The sequence below is a fragment of the Dermacentor albipictus genome, chromosome 2 (assembly GCF_038994185.2).
Source record: "Dermacentor albipictus isolate Rhodes 1998 colony chromosome 2, USDA_Dalb.pri_finalv2, whole genome shotgun sequence".
Taxonomy (NCBI): Eukaryota; Metazoa; Arthropoda; class Arachnida; order Ixodida; family Ixodidae; genus Dermacentor; species Dermacentor albipictus.
Genome location: NC_091822.1, coordinates 39341509 through 39361714, shown reverse-complemented (window position 1 = coordinate 39361714; position 20206 = coordinate 39341509). Strand labels below are relative to the sequence as shown.

Genomic DNA, 20206 nt, shown 5'->3' with positions numbered 1-20206 from the left:
GAACCCACAACATTCGCATGTCGCGTGCGATGCTCTACCAATTGAGCTACCGCGGCGGCGTTTCCCCATCAACTTTCTTGGGTATTTATGTGTACTAGTAGAACCCTGGGAGTGTTAGCCAGCGCCCCCACTCACAGACCTTGGCGGCGTACGTGGAACGTCTTTTTTGCCGCAGGCATCACGAGAACGTGATCTTTTCGGGTCAAGGCAACTGGTCAATAAACCCACATATGCTACCTGAAGGCATCAATGTTGCCGGATTCGAGACCCTCGTTATGTAATAAACGAGAAGAAAGGGGGTTAACCGATGGGCCCGATATTTATTAGTCATATAATGAGAAGCCAACAAACACTGACACCAAGTACAACACCGGGGAAATTGCATGTGCTTAATAAATGAAATAAAGTAATGATAAATTATTGGAAATTAAAGTGGATGAAAAAACAACTTGCCGCAGGTGGGAACCGAACGCACAACATTCGCATGTCGCGTGCGATGCTCTACCAATTGAGCTACCGCGGCGGCGTTTCCCCATCCACTTTCTTGGTTATTTATGTGTACTAGTAGAACCCTGGGAGTGTTAGCCAGCGCCCCCACTCACAGACCTTGGCGGCGGACGTGGAACGTCTTTTTTGCCGCAGGCGTCACGAGAACGTGATCTTTTCGGGTCACGGCAACTGGTCAATAAACCCACATATGCTACCTGAAGGCATCAATGTTGCCGGATTTGAGACCCTCGTTATGTAATAAACGAGAAGAAAGGGGGTTAACCGAGGGGCCCGATATTTATTAGTCATATAATGAGAAGCCAACAAACACTGACACCAAGTACAACACCGGGGAAATTGCATGTGCTTAATAAATGAAATAAAGTAATGATAAATTAATGGAAATTAAAGTGGATGAAAAAACAACTTGCCGCAGGTGGGAACCGAACCCACAACATTCGCATGTCGCGTGCGATGCTCTACCAATTGAGCTATCGCGGCGGCGTTTCCCCATCCACTTTCTTGGGTATTTATGTGTACTAGTAGAACCCTGGGAGTGTTAGCCAGCGCCCCCACTCACAGACCTTGGCGGCGTACGTGGAATGTCTTTTTTGCCGCAGGCATCACGAGAACGTGATCTTTTCGGGTCAAGGCAACTGGTCAATAAACCCACATATGCTACCTGAAGGCATCAATGTTGCCGGATTCGAGACCCTCGTTATGAAATAAACGAGAAGAAAGGGGGTTAACCGAGGGGCCCGATATTTATTAGTCATATAATGAGAAGCCAACAAACACTGACACCAAGTACAACACAGGGGAAATTGCATGTGCTTAATAAATGAAATAAAGTAATGATAAATAAATGGAAATTAAAGTGGATGAAAAAACAACTTGCCGCAGGTGGGAACCGAACCCACAACCTTCGCATGTCGCTTGCGATGCTCTACCAATTGAGCTACCGTGGCGGCGTTTCCCCATCCACTTTCTTGGTTATTTATGTGTACTAGTAGAACCCTGGGAGTGTTAGCCAGCGCCCCCACTCACAGACCTTGGCGGCGGACGTGGAACGTCTTTTTTGCCGCAGGCGTCACGAGAACGTGATCTTTTCGGGTCAAGGCAACTGGTCAATAAACCCACATATGCTACCTGAAGGCATCAATGTTGCCGGATTCGAGACCCTCGTTATGTAATAAACGAGAAGAAAGGGGGTTAACCGAGGGGCCCGATATTTATTAGTCATATAATGAGAAGCCAACAAACACTGACACCAAGTAAAACACCGGGGAAATTGCATGTGCTTAATAAATGAAATAAAGTAATGATAAATTAATGGAAATTAAAGCGGATGAAAAAATAACTTGCCGCAGGTGGGAACCGAACCCACCACCCTCGCATGTCGCGTGCGATGATCTACCAATTGAGCTACTGCGGCGGCGTTTCCCCATCCACTTTCTTGGTTATTTATGTGTACTAGTGGAACCCTGGGAGTGTTAGCCAGCGCCCCCACTCACAGACCTTGGCGGCGGACGTGGAACGTCTTTTTTGCCGCAGGCGTCACGAGAACGTGATCTTTTCGGGTCAAGGCAACTGGTCAATATACCCACATATGCTACCTGAAGGCATCAATGTTGCCGGATTCGAGACCCTCGTTATGTAATAAACGAGAAGAAAGGGGGTTAACCGAGGGGCCCGATATTTATTAGTCATATAATGAGAAGCCAACAAACACTGACACCAAGTACAACACCGGGGAAATTGCATGTGCTTAATAAATGAAATAAAGTAATGATAAATTAATGGAAATTAAAGTGGATGAAAAAACAACTTGCCGCAGGTGGGAACCGAACCCACAACCTTCGCATGTCGCGTGCGATGATCTACCAATTGAGCTACCGCGGCGGCGTTTCCCCATCCACTTTCTTGGTTATTTATGTGTACTAGTAGAACCCTGGGAGTGTTAGCCCGCGCCCCCACTCACAGACCTTGGCGGCGGACGTGGAACGTCTTTTTTGCCGCAGGCGTCACGAGAACGTGATCTTTTCGGGTCAAGGCAACTGGTCAATAAACCCACATATGCTACCTGAAGGCATCAATGTTGCCGGATTCGAGACCCTCGTTATGTAATAAACGAGAAGAAAGGGGGAACCGAGGGGCCCGATATTTATTAGTCATATAATGAGAAGCCAACAAACACTGACACCAAGTACAACACCGGGGAAATTGCATGTGCTTAATAAATGAAATAAAGTAATGATAAATTAATGGAAATAAAAAGTGGATGAAAAAACAACTTGCCGCAGGTGGGAACCGAACCCACAACCTTGGCATGTCGCGTGCGATGATCTACCAATTGAGCTACCGCGGCGGCGTTTCCCCATCCACTTTCTTGGTTATTTATGTGTACTAGTAGAACCCTGGGAGTGTTAGCCAGCGCCCCCACTCACAGACCTTGGCGGCGGACGTGGAACGTCTTTTTTGCCGCAGGCGTCACGAGAACGTGATCTTTTCGGGTCAAGGCAACTGGTCAATAAACCCACATATGCTACCTGAAGGCATCAATGTTGCCGGATTCGAGACCCTCGTTATGTAATAAACGAGAAGAAAGGGGGTTAACCGAGGGGCCCGATATTTATTAGTCATATAATGAGAAGCCAACAAACACTGACACCAAGTACAACACCGGGGAAATTGCATGTGCTTAATAAATGAAATAAAGTAATGATAAATTAATGGAAATTAAAGTGGATGAAAAAACAACTTGCCGCAGGTGGGAACCGAACCCACAACATTCGCATGAAGCGTGCGATGCTCTACCAATTGAGCTACCGCGGCGGCGTTTCCCCACCAACTTTCTTGGGTATTTATGTGTACTAGTAGAACCCTGGGAGTGTTAGCCAGCGCCCCCACTCACAGACCTTGGCGGCGTACGTGGAACGTCTTTTTTGCCGCAGGCATCACGAGAACGTGATCTTTTCGGGTCAAGGCAACTGGTCAATAAACCCACATATGCTACCTGAAGGCATCAATGTTCCCGGATTCGAGACCCTCGTTATGTAATAAACGAGAAGAAAGGGGTTAACCGAGGGGCCCGATATTTATTAGTCATATAATGAGAAGCCAACAAACACTGACACCAAGTACAACACAGGGGAAATTGCATGTGCTTAATAAATGAAATAAAGTAATGATGAATTAATGGAAATTAAAGTGGATGAAAAAAAACTTGCCGCAGGTGGGAACCGAACCCACAACATTCGCATGTCGCGTGCGATGCTCTACCAATTGAGCTACCGCGGCGGCGTTTCCCCATCCACTTTCTTGGGTATTTATGTGTACTAGTAGAACCCTGGGAGTGTTAGCCAGCGCCCCCACTCACAGACCTTGGCGGCGTACGTGGAACGTCTTTTTTGCCGCAGGCATCACGAGAACGTGATCTTTTCGGGTCAAGGCAACTGGTCAATAAACCCACATATGCTACCTGAAGGCATCAATGTTGCCGGATTCGAGACCCTCGTTATGTAATAAACGAGAAGAAAGGGGGTTAACCGAGGGGCCCGATATTTATTAGTCATATAATGAGAAGCCAACAAACACTGACACCAAGTACAACACAGGGGAAATTGCATGTGCTTAATAAATGAAATAAAGTAATGAAAAATAATGGAAATTAAAGTGGATGAAAAAACAACTTGCCGCAGGTGGGAACCGAACCCACAACCTTCGCATGTCGCTTGCGATGCTCTACCAATTGAGCTACCGCGGCGGCGTTTCCCCATCCACTTTCTTGGTTATTTATGTGTACTAGTAGAACCCTGGGAGTGTCAGCCAGCGCCCCCACTCACAGACCTTGGCGGCGGACGTGGAACGTCTTTTTTGCCGCAGGCGTCACGAGAACGTGATCTTTTCGGGTCAAGGCAACTGGTCAATAAACCCACATATGCTACCTGAAGGCATCAATGTTGCCGGATTCGAGACCCTCGTTATGTAATAAACGAGAAGAAAGGGGGTTAACCGAGGGGCCCGATATTTATTAGTCATATAATGAGAAGCCAACAAACACTGACACCAAGTACAACACAGGGGCAATTGCATGTGCTTAATAAATGAAATAAAGTAATGATAAATTAATGGAAATTAAAGTGGATGAAAAAACAACTTGCCGCAGGTGGGAACCGAACCCACAACCTTCGCATGTCGCGTGCGATGCTCTACCAATTGAGCTACCGCGGCGGCGTTTCCCCATCCACTTTCTTGGTTATTTATGTGTACTAGTAGAACCCTGGGAGTGTTAGCCAGCGCCCCCACTCACAGACCTTGGCGGCGGACGTGGAACGTCTTTTTTGCCGCAGGCGTCACGAGAACGTGATCTTTTCGGGTCAAGGCAACTGGTCAATAAACCCACATATGCTACCTGAAGGCATCAATGTTGCCGGATTCGAGACCCTCGTTATGTAATAAACGAGAAGAAAGGGGGTTAACCGAGGGGCCCGATATTTATTAGTCATAAAATGAGAAGCCAACAAACACTTACACCAAGTACAACACCGGGGAAATTGCATGTGCTTAATAAATGAAATAAAGTAATGATAAATTAATGGAAATTAAAGTGGATGAAAAAACAACTTGCCGCAGGTGGGAACCGAACCCACAACATTCGCATGAAGCGTGCGATGCTCTACCAATTGAGCTACCGCGGCGGCGTTTCCCCATCAACTTTCTTGGGTATTTATGTGTACTAGTAGAACCCTGGGAGTGTTAGCCAGCGCCCCCACTCACAGACCTTGGCGGCGGACGTGGAACGTCTTTTTTGCCGCAGGCGTCACGAGAACGTGATCTTTTCGGGTCAAGGCAACTGGTCAATAAACCCACATATGCTACCTGAAGGCATCAATGTTGCCGGATTCGAGACCCTCGTTATGTAATAAACGAGAAGAAAGGGGGTTAACCGAGGGGCCCGATATTTATTAGTCGTATAATGAGAAGCCAACAAACACTGACACCAAGTACAACACCGGGGAAATTGCATGTGCCTAATAAATGAAATAAAGTAATGATAAATTAATGGAAATTAAAGTGGATGAAAAAACAACTTGCCGCAGGTGGGAACCGAACCCACAACATTCGCATGAAGCGTGCGATGCTCTACCAATTGAGCTACCGCGGCGGCGTTTCCCCATCAACTTTCTTGGGTATTTATGTGTACTAGTAGAACCCTGGGAGTGTTAGCCAGCGCCCCCACTCACAGACCTTGGCGGCGTACGTGGAACGTCTTTTTTGCCGCAGGCATCACGAGAACGTGATCTTTTCGGGTCAAGGCAACTGGTCAATAAACCCACATATGCTACCTGAAGGCATCAATGTTGCCGGATTCGAGACCCTCGTTATGTATTAAACGAGAAGAAAGGGGGTTAACCGAGGGGCCCGATATTTGTTAGTCATATAATGAGAAGCCAACAAACACTGACACCAAGTACAACACAGGGGAAATTGCATGTGCTTAATAAATGAAATAAAGTAATGATAAATTAATGGAAATTAAAGTGGATGAAAAAAAACTTGCCGCAGGTGGGAACCGAACCCACAACATTCGCATGTCGCGTGCGATGCTCTACGAATTGAGCTACCGCGGCGGCGTTTCCCCATCCACTTTCTTGGGTATTTATGTGTACTAGTAGAACCTTGGGAGTGTTAGCCAGCGCCCCCACTCACAGACCTTGGCGGCGGACGTGGAACGTCTTTTTTGCCGCAGGCGTCACGAGAACGTGATCTTTTCGGGTCAAGGCAACTGGTCAATAAACCCACATATGCTACCTGAAGGCATCAATGTTGCCGGATTCGAGACCCTCGTTATGTAATCAACGAGAAGAAAGGGGGTTAACCGAGGGGCCCGATATTTATTAGTCATATAATGAGAAGCCAACAAACACTGACACCAAGTACAACACCGGGGAAATTGCATGTGCTTAATAAATGAAATAAAGTAATGATAAAAATAATGGAAATTAAAGTGGATGAAAAAACAACTTGCCGCAGTTGGGAACCGAACCCACAACATTCGCATGTCGCGTGCGATGCTCTACCAATTGAGCTACCGCGGCGGCGTTTCCCCATCAACTTTCTTGGGTATTTATGTGTACTAGTAGAACCCTGGGAGTGTTAGCCATCGCCCCCACTCACAGACCTTGGCGGCGGACGTGGAACGTCTTTTTTGCCGCAGGCGTCACGAGAACGTGATCTTTTCGGGTCAAGGCAACTGGCCAATAAACCCACATATGCTACCTGAAGGCATCAATGTTGCCGGATTCGAGACCCTCGTTATATAATAAACGAGAAGAAAGGGGGTTAACCGAGGGGCCCGATATTTATTAGTCATATAATGAGAAGCCAACAAACACTGACACCAAGTACAACACCGGGGAAATTGCATGTGCTTAATAAATGAAATAAAGTAATGATAAATTAATGGAAATTAAAGTGGATGAAAAAACAACTTGCCGCAGGTGGGAACCGAACCCACAACATTCGCATGTCGCGTGCGATGCTCTACCAATTGAGCTACCGCGGCGGCGTTTCCCCATCAACTTTCTTGGGTATTTATGTGTACTAGTAGAACCCTGGGAGTGTTAGCCAGCGCCCCCACTCACAGACCTTGGCGGCGGACGTGGAACGTCTTTTTTGCCGCAGGCGTCACGAGAACGTGATCTTTTCGGGTCAAGGCAACTGGTCAATAAACCCACATATGCTACCTGAAGGCATCAATGTTGCCGGATTCGAGACCCTCGTTATGTAATAAACGAGAAGAAAGGGGGTTAACCGAGGGGCCCGATATTTATTAGTCATATAATGAGAAGCCAACAAACACTGACACCAAGTACAACACAGGGGAAATTGCATGTGCTTAATAAATGAAATAAAGTAATGATAAATAATGGAAATTAAAGTGGATGAAAAAACAACTTGCCGCAGGTGGGAACCGAACCCACAACATTCGCATGTCGCGTGCGATGCTCTACCAATTGAGCTACCGCGGCGGCGTTTCCCCATCAACTTTCTTGGGTATTTATGTGTACTAGTAGAACCCTGGGAGTGTTAGCCAGCGCCCCCACTCACAGACCTTGGCGGCGTACGTGGAACGTCTTTTTTTGCCGCAGGCATCACGAGAACGTGATCTTTTCGGGTCAAGGCAACTGGTCAATAAACCCACATATGCTACCTGAAGGCATCAATGTTGCCGGATTCGAGACCCTCGTTATGTAATAAACGAGAAGAAAGGGGCTTAACCGAGGGGCCCGATATTTATTAGGCATATAATGAGAAGCCAACAAACACTGACACCAAGTACAACACAGGGGAAATTGCATGTGCTTAATAAATGAAATAAAGTAATGAAAAATAATGGAAATTAAAGTGGATGAAAAAACAACTTGCCGCAGGTGGGAACCGAACCCACAACCTTCGCATGTCGCTTGCGATGCTCTAACAATTGAGCTACCGCGGCGGCGTTTCCCCATCCACTTTCTTGGTTATTTATGTGTACTAGTAGAACCCTGGGAGTGTCAGCCAGCGCCCCCACTCACAGACCTTGGCGGCGGACGTGGAACGTCTTTTTTGCCGCAGGCGTCACGAGAACGTGATCTTTTCTGGTCAAGGCAACTGGTCAATAAACCCACATATGCTACCTGGAGGCATCAATGTTGCCGGATTCGAGACCCTCGTTATGTAATAAACGAGAAGAAAGGGGGTTAACCGAGGGGCCCGATATTTATTAGTGATATAATGAGAAGCCAACAAACACTGACACCAAGTACAACACAGGGGAAATTGCATGTGCTTAATAAATGAAATAAAGTAATGATAAATTATTGGAAAATAAAGTGGATGAAAAAACAACTTGCCGCAGGTGGGAACCGAACCCACAACCTTCGCATGTCGCGTGCGATGCTCTACCAATTGACCTACCGCGGCGGCGTTTGCCCATCCACTTTCTTGGTTATTTATGTGTACTAGTAGAACCCTGGGAGTGTTAGCCAGCGCCCCCACTCACAGACCTTGGCGGCGGACGTGGAACGTCTTTTTTGCCGCAGGCGTCACGAGAACGTGATCTTTTCGGGTCAAGGCAACTGGTCAATAAACCCACATATGCTACCTGAAGGCATCAATGTTGCCGGATTCGAGACCCTCGTTATGTAATAAACGAGAAGAAAGGGGGTTAACCGAGGGGCCCGATATTTATTAGTCATATAATGAGAAGCCAACAAACACTGACACCAAGTACAACACCGGGGAAATTGCATGTGCTTAATAAATGAAATAAAGTAATGATAAATTAATGGAAAATAAAGTGGATGAAAAAACAACTTGCCGCAGGTGGGAACCGAACCCACAACATTCGCATGTCGCGTGCGATGCTCTACCAATTGAGCTACCGCGGCGGCGTTTCCCCATCAACTTTCTTGGGTATTTATGTGTACTAGTAGAACCCTGGGAGTGTTAGCCAGCGCCCCCACTCACAGACCTTGGCGGCGTACGTGGAACGTCTTTTTTGCCGCAGGCATCACGAGAACGTGATCTTTTCGGGTCAAGGCAACTGGTCAATAAACCCACATATGCTACCTGAAGGCATCAATGTTGCCGGATTCGAGACCCTCGTTATGTAATAAACGAGAAGAAAGGGGGTTAACCGAGGGGCCCGATATTTATTAGTCATATAATGAGAAGCCAACAAACACTGACACCAAGTACAACACCGGGGAAATTGCATGTGCTTAATAAATGAAATAAAGTAATGATAAATTATTGGAAATTAAAGTGGATGAAAAAACAACTTGCCGCAGGTGGGAACCGAACGCACAACATTCGCATGTCGCGTGCGATGCTCTACCAATTGAGCTACCGCGGCGGCGTTTCCCCATCCACTTTCTTGGTTATTTATGTGTACTAGTAGAACCCTGGGAGTGTTAGCCAGCGCCCCCACTCACAGACCTTGGCGGCGGACGTGGAACGTCTTTTTGCCGCAGGCGTCACGAGAACGTGATCTTTTCGGGTCACGGCAACTGGTCAATAAACCCACATATGCTACCTGAAGGCATCAATGTTGCCGGATTTGAGACCCTCGTTATGTAATAAACGAGAAGAAAGGGGGTTAACCGAGGGGCCCGATATTTATTAGTCATATAATGAGAAGCCAACAAACACTGACACCAAGTACAACACCGGGGAAATTGCATGTGCTTAATAAATGAAATAAAGTAATGATAAATTAATGGAAATTAAAGTGGATGAAAAAACAACTTGCCGCAGGTGGGAACCGAACCCACAACATTCGCATGTCGCGTGCGATGCTCTACCAATTGAGCTACCGCGGCGGCGTTTCCCCATCCACTTTCTTGGGTATTTATGTGTACTAGTAGAACCCTGGGAGTGTTAGCCAGCGCCCCCACTCACAGACCTTGGCGGCGTACGTGGAATGTCTTTTTTGCCGCAGGCATCACGAGAACGTGATATTTTCGGGTCAAGGCAACTGGTCAATAAACCCACATATGCTACCTGAAGGCATCAATGTTGCCGGATTCGAGACCCTCGTTATGAAATAAACGCGAAGAAAGGGGGTTAACCGAGGGGCCCGATATTTATTAGTCATATAATGAGAAGCCAACAAACACTGACACCAAGTACAACACAGGGGAAATTGCATGTGCTTAATAAATGAAATAAAGTAATGATAAATAAATGGAAATTAAAGTGGATGAAAAAACAACTTGCCGCAGGTGGGAACCGAACCCACAACCTTCGCATGTCGCTTGCGATGCTCTACCAATTGAGCTACCGTGGCGGCGTTTCCCCATCCACTTTCTTGGTTATTTATGTGTACTAGTAGAACCCTGGGAGTGTTAGCCAGCGCCCCCACTCACAGACCTTGGCGGCGGACGTGGAACGTCTTTTTTGCCGCAGGCGTCACGAGAACGTGATCTTTTCGGGTCAAGGCAACTGGTCAATAAACCCACATATGCTACCTGAAGGCATCAATGTTGCCGGATTCGAGACCCTCGTTATGTAATAAACGAGAAGAAAGGGGGTTAACCGAGGGGCCCGATATTTATTAGTCATATGATGAGAAGCCAACAAACACTGACACCAAGTACAACACCGGGGAAATTGCATGTGCTTAATAAATGAAATAAAGTAATGATAAATTATTGGAAATTAAAGTGGATGAAAAAACAACTTGCCGCAGGTGGGAACCGAACCCACAACCTTCGCATGTCGCGTGCGATGATCTACCAATTGAGCTACTGCGGCGGCGTTTCCCCATCCACTTTCTTGGTTATTTATGTGTACTAGTAGAACCCTGGGAGTGTTAGCCAGCGCCCCCACTCACAGACCTTGGCGGCGGACGTGGAACGTCTTTTTTGCCGCAGGCGTCACGAGAACGTGAATTTTTCGGGTCAAGGCAACTGGTCAATAAACCCACATATGCTACCTGAAGGCATCAATGTTGCCGGATTCGAGACCCTCGTTATGTAATAAACGAGAAGAAAGGGGGTTAACCGAGGGGCCCGATATTTATTAGTCATATAATGAGAAGCCAACAAACACTGACACCAAGTACAACACCGGGGAAATTGCATGTGCTTAATAAATGAAATAAATTAATGATAAATTAATGGAAATTAAAGTGGATGAAAAAACAACTTGCCGCAGGTGGGAACCGAACCCACAACCTTCGCATGTCGCGTGCGATGATCTACCAATTGAGCTACCGCGGCGGCGTTTCCCCATCCACTTTCTTGGTTATTTATGTGTACTAGTAGAACCCTGGGAGTGTTAGCCCGCGCCCCCACTCACAGACCTTGGCGGCGGACGTGGAACGTCTTTTTTGCCGCAGGCGTCACGAGAACGTGATCTTTTCGGGTCAAGGCAACTGGTCAATAAACCCACATATGCTACCTGAAGGCATCAATGTTGCCGGATTCGAGACCCTCGTTATGTAATAAACGAGAAGAAAGGGGGAACCGAGGGGCCCGATATTTATTAGTCATATAATGAGAAGCCAACAAACACTGACACCAAGTACAACACCGGGGAAATTGCATGTGCTTAATAAATGAAATAAAGTAATGATAAATTAATGGAAATAAAAAGTGGATGAAAAAACAACTTGCCGCAGGTGGGAACCGAACCCACAACCTTGGCATGTCGCGTGCGATGATCTACCAATTGAGCTACCGCGGCGGCGTTTCCCCATCCACTTTCTTGGTTATTTATGTGTACTAGTAGAACCCTGGGAGTGTTAGCCAGCGCCCCCACTCACAGACCTTGGCGGCGGACGTGGAACGTCTTTTTTGCCGCAGGCGTCACGAGAACGTGATCTTTTCGGGTCAAGGCAACTGGTCAATAAACCCACATATGCTACCTGAAGGCATCAATGTTGCCGGATTCGAGACCCTCGTTATGTAATAAACGAGAAGAAAGGGGGTTAACCGAGGGGCCCGATATTTATTAGTCATATAATGAGAAGCCAACAAACACTGACACCAAGTACAACACCGGGGAAATTGCATGTGCTTAATAAATGAAATAAAGTAATGATAAATTAATGGAAATAAAGTGGATGAAAAAACAACTTGCCGCAGGTGGGAACCGAACCCACAACATTCGCATGAAGCGTGCGATGCTCTACCAATTGAGCTACCGCGGCGGCGTTTCCCCACCAACTTTCTTGGGTATTTATGTGTACTAGTAGAACCCTGGGAGTGTTAGCCAGCGCCCCCACTCACAGACCTTGGCGGCGTACGTGGAACGTCTTTTTTGCCGCAGGCATCACGAGAACGTGATCTTTTCGGGTCAAGGCAACTGGTCAATAAACCCACATATGCTACCTGAAGGCATCAATGTTCCCGGATTCGAGACCCTCGTTATGTAATAAACGAGAAGAAAGGGGTTAACCGAGGGGCCCGATATTTATTAGTCATATAATGAGAAGCCAACAAACACTGACACCAAGTACAACACAGGGGAAATTGCATGTGCTTAATAAATGAAATAAAGTAATGAAAAATAATGGAAATTAAAGTGGATGAAAAAACAACTTGCCGCAGGTGGGAACCGAACCCACAACCTTCGCATGTCGCTTGCGATGCTCTAACAATTGAGCTACCGCGGCGGCGTTTCCCCATCCACTTTCTTGGTTATTTATGTGTACTAGTAGAACCCTGGGAGTGTCAGCCAGCGCCCCCACTCACAGACCTTGGCGGCGGACGTGGAACGTCTTTTTTGCCGCAGGCGTCACGAGAACGTGATCTTTTCGGGTCAAGGCAACTGGTCAATAAACCCACATATGCTACCTGGAGGCATCAATGTTGCCGGATTCGAGACCCTCGTTATGTAATAAACGAGAAGAAAGGGGGTTAACCGAGGGGCCCGATATTTATTAGTGATATAATGAGAAGCCAACAAACACTGACACCAAGTACAACACAGGGGAAATTGCATGTGCTTAATAAATGAAATAAAGTAATGATAAATTATTGGAAAATAAAGTGGATGAAAAAACAACTTGCCGCAGGTGGGAACCGAACCCACAACCTTCGCATGTCGCGTGCGATGCTCTACCAATTGACCTACCGCGGCGGCGTTTGCCCATCCACTTTCTTGGTTATTTATGTGTACTAGTAGAACCCTGGGAGTGTTAGCCAGCGCCCCCACTCACAGACCTTGGCGGCGGACGTGGAACGTCTTTTTTGCCGCAGGCGTCACGAGAACGTGATCTTTTCGGGTCAAGGCAACTGGTCAATAAACCCACATATGCTACCTGAAGGCATCAATGTTGCCGGATTCGAGACCCTCGTTATATAATAAACGAGAAGAAAGGGGGTTAACCGAGGGGCCCGATATTTATTAGTCATATAATGAGAAGCCAACAAACACTGACACCAAGTACAACACCGGGGAAATTGCATGTGCTTAATAAATGAAATAAAGTAATGATAAATTAATGGAAATTAAAGTGGATGAAAAAACAACTTGCCGCAGGTGGGAACCGAACCCACAACATTCGCATGTCGCGTGCGATGCTCTACCAATTGAGCTACCGCGGCGGCGTTTCCCCATCAACTTTCTTGGGTATTTATGTGTACTAGTAGAACCCTGGGAGTGTTAGCCAGCGCCCCCACTCACAGACCTTGGCGGCGGACGTGGAACGTCTTTTTTGCCGCAGGCGTCACGAGAACGTGATCTTTTCGGGTCAAGGCAACTGGTCAATAAACCCACATATGCTACCTGAAGGCATCAATGTTGCCGGATTCGAGACCCTCGTTATGTAATAAACGAGAAGAAAGGGGGTTAACCGAGGGGCCCGATATTTATTAGTCATATAATGAGAAGCCAACAAACACTGACACCAAGTACAACACAGGGGAAATTGCATGTGCTTAATAAATGAAATAAAGTAATGATAAATAATGGAAATTAAAGTGGATGAAAAAACAACTTGCCGCAGGTGGGAACCGAACCCACAACATTCGCATGTCGCGTGCGATGCTCTACCAATTGAGCTACCGCGGCGGCGTTTCCCCATCAACTTTCTTGGGTATTTATGTGTACTAGTAGAACCCTGGGAGTGTTAGCCAGCGCCCCCACTCACAGACCTTGGCGGCGTACGTGGAACGTCTTTTTTGCCGCAGGCATCACGAGAACGTGATCTTTTCGGGTCAAGGCAACTGGTCAATAAACCCACATATGCTACCTGAAGGCATCAATGTTCCCGGATTCGAGACCCTCGTTATGTAATAAACGAGAAGAAAGGGGTTAACCGAGGGGCCCGATATTTATTAGTCATATAATGAGAAGCCAACAAACACTGACACCAAGTACAACACAGGGGAAATTGCATGTGCTTAATAAATGAAATAAAGTAATGAAAAATAATGGAAATTAAAGTGGATGAAAAAACAACTTGCCGCAGGTGGGAACCGAACCCACAACCTTCGCATGTCGCTTGCGATGCTCTAACAATTGAGCTACCGCGGCGGCGTTTCCCCATCCACTTTCTTGGTTATTTATGTGTACTAGTAGAACCCTGGGAGTGTCAGCCAGCGCCCCCACTCACAGACCTTGGCGGCGGACGTGGAACGTCTTTTTTGCCGCAGGCGTCACGAGAACGTGATCTTTTCGGGTCAAGGCAACTGGTCAATAAACCCACATATGCTACCTGGAGGCATCAATGTTGCCGGATTCGAGACCCTCGTTATGTAATAAACGAGAAGAAAGGGGGTTAACCGAGGGGCCCGATATTTATTAGTGATATAATGAGAAGCCAACAAACACTGACACCAAGTACAACACAGGGGAAATTGCATGTGCTTAATAAATGAAATAAAGTAATGATAAATTATTGGAAAATAAAGTGGATGAAAAAACAACTTGCCGCAGGTGGGAACCGAACCCACAACCTTCGCATGTCGCGTGCGATGCTCTACCAATTGACCTACCGCGGCGGCGTTTGCCCATCCACTTTCTTGGTTATTTATGTGTACTAGTAGAACCCTGGGAGTGTTAGCCAGCGCCCCCACTCACAGACCTTGGCGGCGGACGTGGAACGTCTTTTTTGCCGCAGGCGTCACGAGAACGTGATCTTTTCGGGTCAAGGCAACTGGTCAATAAACCCACATATGCTACCTGAAGGCATCAATGTTGCCGGATTCGAGACCCTCGTTATGTAATAAACGAGAAGAAAGGGGGTTAACCGAGGGGCCCGATATTTATTAGTCATATAATGAGAAGCCAACAAACACTGACACCAAGTACAACACCGGGGAAATTGCATGTGCTTAATAAATGAAATAAAGTAATGATAAATTAATGGAAAATAAAGTGGATGAAAAAACAACTTGCCGCGGGTGGGAACCGAACCCACAACATTCGCATGTCGCGTGCGATGCTCTACCAATTGAGCTACCGCGGCGGCGTTTCCCCATCAACTTTCTTGGGTATTTATGTGTACTAGTAGAACCCTGGGAGTGTTAGCCAGCGCCCCCACTCACAGACCTTGGCGGCGTACGTGGAACGTCTTTTTTGCCGCAGGCATCACGAGAACGTGATCTTTTCGGGTCAAGGCAACTGGTCAATAAACCCACATATGCTACCTGAAGGCATCAATGTTGCCGGATTCGAGACCCTCGTTATGTAATAAACGAGAAGAAAGGGGGTTAACCGAGGGGCCCGATATTTATTAGTCATATAATGAGAAGCCAACAAACACTGACACCAAGTACAACACCGGGGAAATTGCATGTGCTTAATAAATGAAATAAAGTAATGATAAATTATTGGAAATTAAAGTGGATGAAAAAACAACTTGCCGCAGGTGGGAACCGAACGCACAACATTCGCATGTCGCGTGCGATGCTCTACCGATTGAGCTACCGCGGCGGCGTTTCCCCATCCACTTTCTTGGTTATTTATGTGTACTAGTAGAACCCTGGGAGTGTTAGCCAGCGCCCCCACTCACAGACCTTGGCGGCGGACGTGGAACGTCTTTTTTGCCGCAGGCGTCACGAGAACGTGATCTTTTCGGGTCACGGCAACTGGTCAATAAACCCACATATGCTACCTGAAGGCATCAATGTTGCCGGATTTGAGACCCTCGTTATGTAATAAACGAGAAGAAAGGGGGTTAACCGAGGGGCCCGATATTTATTAGTCATATAATGAGAAGCCAACAAACACTGACACCAAGTACAACACCGGGGAAATTGCATGTGCTTAATAAATGAAATAAAGTAATGATAAATTAATGGAAATTAAAGTGGATGAAAAAACAACTTGCCGCAGGTGGGAACCGAACCCACAACATTCGCATGTCGCGTGCGATGCTCTACCAATTGAGCTACCGCGGCGGCGTTTCCCCATCCACTTTCTTGGGTATTTATGTGTACTAGTAGAACCCTGGGAGTGTTAGCCAGCGCCCCCACTCACAGACCTTGGCGGCGTACGTGGAATGTCTTTTTTGCCGCAGGCATCACGAGAACGTGATATTTTCGGGTCAAGGCAACTGGTCAATAAACCCACATATGCTACCTGAAGGCATCAATGTTGCCGGATTCGAGACCCTCGTTATGAAATAAACGCGAAGAAAGGGGGTTAACCGAGGGGCCCGATATTTATTAGTCATATAATGAGAAGCCAACAAACACTGACACCAAGTACAACACAGGGGAAATTGCATGTGCTTAATAAATGAAATAAAGTAATGATAAATAAATGGAAATTAAAGTGGATGAAAAAACAACTTGCCGCAGGTGGGAACCGAACCCACAACCTTCGCATGTCGCTTGCGATGCTCTACCAATTGAGCTACCGTGGCGGCGTTTCCCCATCCACTTTCTTGGTTATTTATGTGTACTAGTAGAACCCTGGGAGTGTTAGCCAGCGCCCCCACTCACAGACCTTGGCGGCGGACGTGGAACGTCTTTTTTGCCGCAGGCGTCACGAGAACGTGATCTTTTCGGGTCAAGGCAACTGGTCAATAAACCCACATATGCTACCTGAAGGCATCAATGTTGCCGGATTCGAGACCCTCGTTATGTAATAAACGAGAAGAAAGGGGGTTAACCGAGGGGCCCGATATTTATTAGTCATATAATGAGAAGCCAACAAACACTGACACCAAGTACAACACCGGGGAAATTGCATGTGCTTAATAAATGAAATAAAGTAATGATAAATTAATGGAAATTAAAGTGGATGAAAAAACAACTTGCCGCAGGTGGGAACCGAACCCACAACCTTCGCATGTCGCGTGCGATGATCTACCAATTGAGCTACTGCGGCGGCGTTTCCCCATCCACTTTCTTGGTTATTTATGTGTACTAGTAGAACCCTGGGAGTGTTAGCCAGCGCCCCCACTCACAGACCTTGGCGGCGGACGTGGAACGTCTTTTTTGCCGCAGGCGTCACGAGAACGTGATCTTTTCGGGTCAAGGCAACTGGTCAATAAACCCACATATGCTACCTGAAGGCATCAATGTTGCCGGATTCGAGACCCTCGTTATGTAATAAACGAGAAGAAAGGGGGTTAACCGAGGGGCCCGATATTTATTAGTCATATAATGAGAAGCCAACAAACACTGACACCAAGTACAACACCGGGGAAATTGCATGTGCTTAATAAATGAAATAAATTAATGATAAATTAATGGAAATTAAAGTGGATGAAAAAACAACTTGCCGCAGGTGGGAACCGAACCCACAACCTTCGCATGTCGCGTGCGATGATCTACCAATTGAGCTACCGCGGCGGCGTTTCCCCATCCACTTTCTTGGTTATTTATGTGTACTAGTAGAACCCTGGGAGTGTTAGCCCGCGCCCCCACTCACAGACCTTGGCGGCGGACGTGGAACGTCTTTTTTGCCGCAGGCGTCACGAGAACGTGATCTTTTCGGGTCAAGGCAACTGGTCAATAAACCCACATATGCTACCTGAAGGCATCAATGTTGCCGGATTCGAGACCCTCGTTATGTAATAAACGAGAAGAAAGGGGGAACCGAGGGGCCCGATATTTATTAGTCATATAATGAGAAGCCAACAAACACTGACACCAAGTACAACACCGGGGAAATTGCATGTGCTTAATAAATGAAATAAAGTAATGATAAATTAATGGAAATAAAAAGTGGATGAAAAAACAACTTGCCGCAGGTGGGAACCGAACCCACAACCTTGGCATGTCGCGTGCGATGATCTACCAATTGAGCTACCGCGGCGGCGTTTCCCCATCCACTTTCTTGGTTATTTATGTGTACTAGTAGAACCCTGGGAGTGTTAGCCAGCGCCCCCACTCACAGACCTTGGCGGCGGACGTGGAACGTCTTTTTTGCCGCAGGCGTCACGAGAACGTGATCTTTTCGGGTCAAGGCAACTGGTCAATAAACCCACATATGCTACCTGAAGGCATCAATGTTGCCGGATTCGAGACCCTCGTTATGTAATAAACGAGAAGAAAGGGGGTTAACCGAGGGGCCCGATATTTATTAGTCATATAATGAGAAGCCAACAAACACTGACACCAAGTACAACACCGGGGAAATTGCATGTGCTTAATAAATGAAATAAAGTAATGATAAATTAATGGAAATAAAGTGGATGAAAAAACAACTTGCCGCAGGTGGGAACCGAACCCACAACATTCGCATGAAGCGTGCGATGCTCTACCAATTGAGCTACCGCGGCGGCGTTTCCCCACCAACTTTCTTGGGTATTTATGTGTACTAGTAGAACCCTGGGAGTGTTAGCCAGCGCCCCCACTCACAGACCTTGGCGGCGTACGTGGAACGTCTTTTTTGCCGCAGGCATCACGAGAACGTGATCTTTTCGGGTCAAGGCAACTGGTCAATAAACCCACATATGCTACCTGAAGGCATCAATGTTCCCGGATTCGAGACCCTCGTTATGTAATAAACGAGAAGAAAGGGGTTAACCGAGGGGCCCGATATTTATTAGTCATATAATGAGAAGCCAACAAACACTGACACCAAGTACAACACAGGGGAAATTGCATGTGCTTAATAAATGAAATAAAGTAATGAAAAATAATGGAAATTAAAGTGGATGAAAAAACAACTTGCCGCAGGTGGGAACCGAACCCACAACCTTCGCATGTCGCTTGCGATGCTCTACCAATTGAGCTACCGCGGCGGCGTTTCCCCATCCACTTTCTTGGTTATTTATGTGTACTAGTAGAACCCTGGGAGTGTCAGCCAGCGCCCCCACTCACAGACCTTGGCGGCGGACGTGGAACGTCTTTTTTGCCGCAGGCGTCACGAGAACGTGATCTTTTCGGGTCAAGGCAACTGGTCAATAAACCCACATATGCTACCTGAAGGCATCAATGTTGCCGGATTCGAGACCCTCGTTATGTAATAAACGAGAAGAAAGGGGGTTAACCGAGGGGCCCGATATTTATTAGTCATATAATGAGAAGCCAACAAACACTGACACCAAGTACAACACAGGGGAAATTGCATGTGCTTAATAAATGAAATAAAGTAATGATAAATTAATGGAAATTAAAGTGGATGAAAAAACAACTTGCCGCAGGTGGGAACCGAACCCACAACCTTCGCATGTCGCGTGCGATGCTCTACCAATTGAGCTACCGCGGCGGCGTTTCCCCATCCACTTTCTTGGTTATTTATGTGTACTAGTAGAACCCTGGGAGTGTTAGCCAGCGCCCCCACTCACAGACCTTGGCGGCGGACGTGGAACGTCTTTTTTGCCGCAGGCGTCACGAGAACGTGATCTTTTCGGGTCAAGGCAACTGGTCAATAAACCCACATATGCTACCTGAAGGCATCAATGTTGCCGGATTCGAGACCCTCGTTATGTAATAAACGAGAAGAAAGGGGGTTAACCGAGGGGCCCGATATTTATTAGTCATATAATGAGAAGCCAACAAACACTTACACCAAGTACAACACCGGGGAAATTGCATGTGCTTAATAAATGAAATAAAGTAATGATAAATTAATGGAAATTAAAGTGGATGAAAAAACAACTTGCCGCAGGTGGGAACCGAACCCACAACATTCGCATGTCGCGTGCGATGCTCTACCAATTGAGCTACCGCGGCGGCGTTTCCCCATCAACTTTCTTGGGTATTTATGTGTACTAGTAGAACCCTGGGAGTGTTAGCCAGCGCCCCCACTCACAGACCTT

General features: G+C 46.8%; 1 protein-coding gene and 5 non-coding genes across 6 annotated transcripts in view; all 6 read right to left on the bottom strand.

Moving 5' to 3' along the window:
* Nucleotides 1–20206, bottom strand: part of LOC135918258 (uncharacterized) — a 260320-nt gene that overhangs the window by 147006 nt on the left and 93108 nt on the right. The gene's annotated exons all lie outside the window — the stretch shown is intronic.
* Nucleotides 3252–3324, bottom strand: TRNAK-CUU (transfer RNA lysine (anticodon CUU)). The gene has a single exon. It is a non-coding gene; the product is annotated as a tRNA-Lys (tRNA).
* On the bottom strand, nt 5117–5189 carry TRNAK-CUU (transfer RNA lysine (anticodon CUU)). The gene has a single exon. It is a non-coding gene; the product is annotated as a tRNA-Lys (tRNA).
* On the bottom strand, nt 5584–5656 carry TRNAK-CUU (transfer RNA lysine (anticodon CUU)). Its single transcript has one exon. It is a non-coding gene; the product is annotated as a tRNA-Lys (tRNA).
* On the bottom strand, nt 12118–12190 carry TRNAK-CUU (transfer RNA lysine (anticodon CUU)). The gene has a single exon. It is a non-coding gene; the product is annotated as a tRNA-Lys (tRNA).
* TRNAK-CUU (transfer RNA lysine (anticodon CUU)) lies at nt 18649–18721 on the bottom strand. Its single transcript has one exon. It is a non-coding gene; the product is annotated as a tRNA-Lys (tRNA).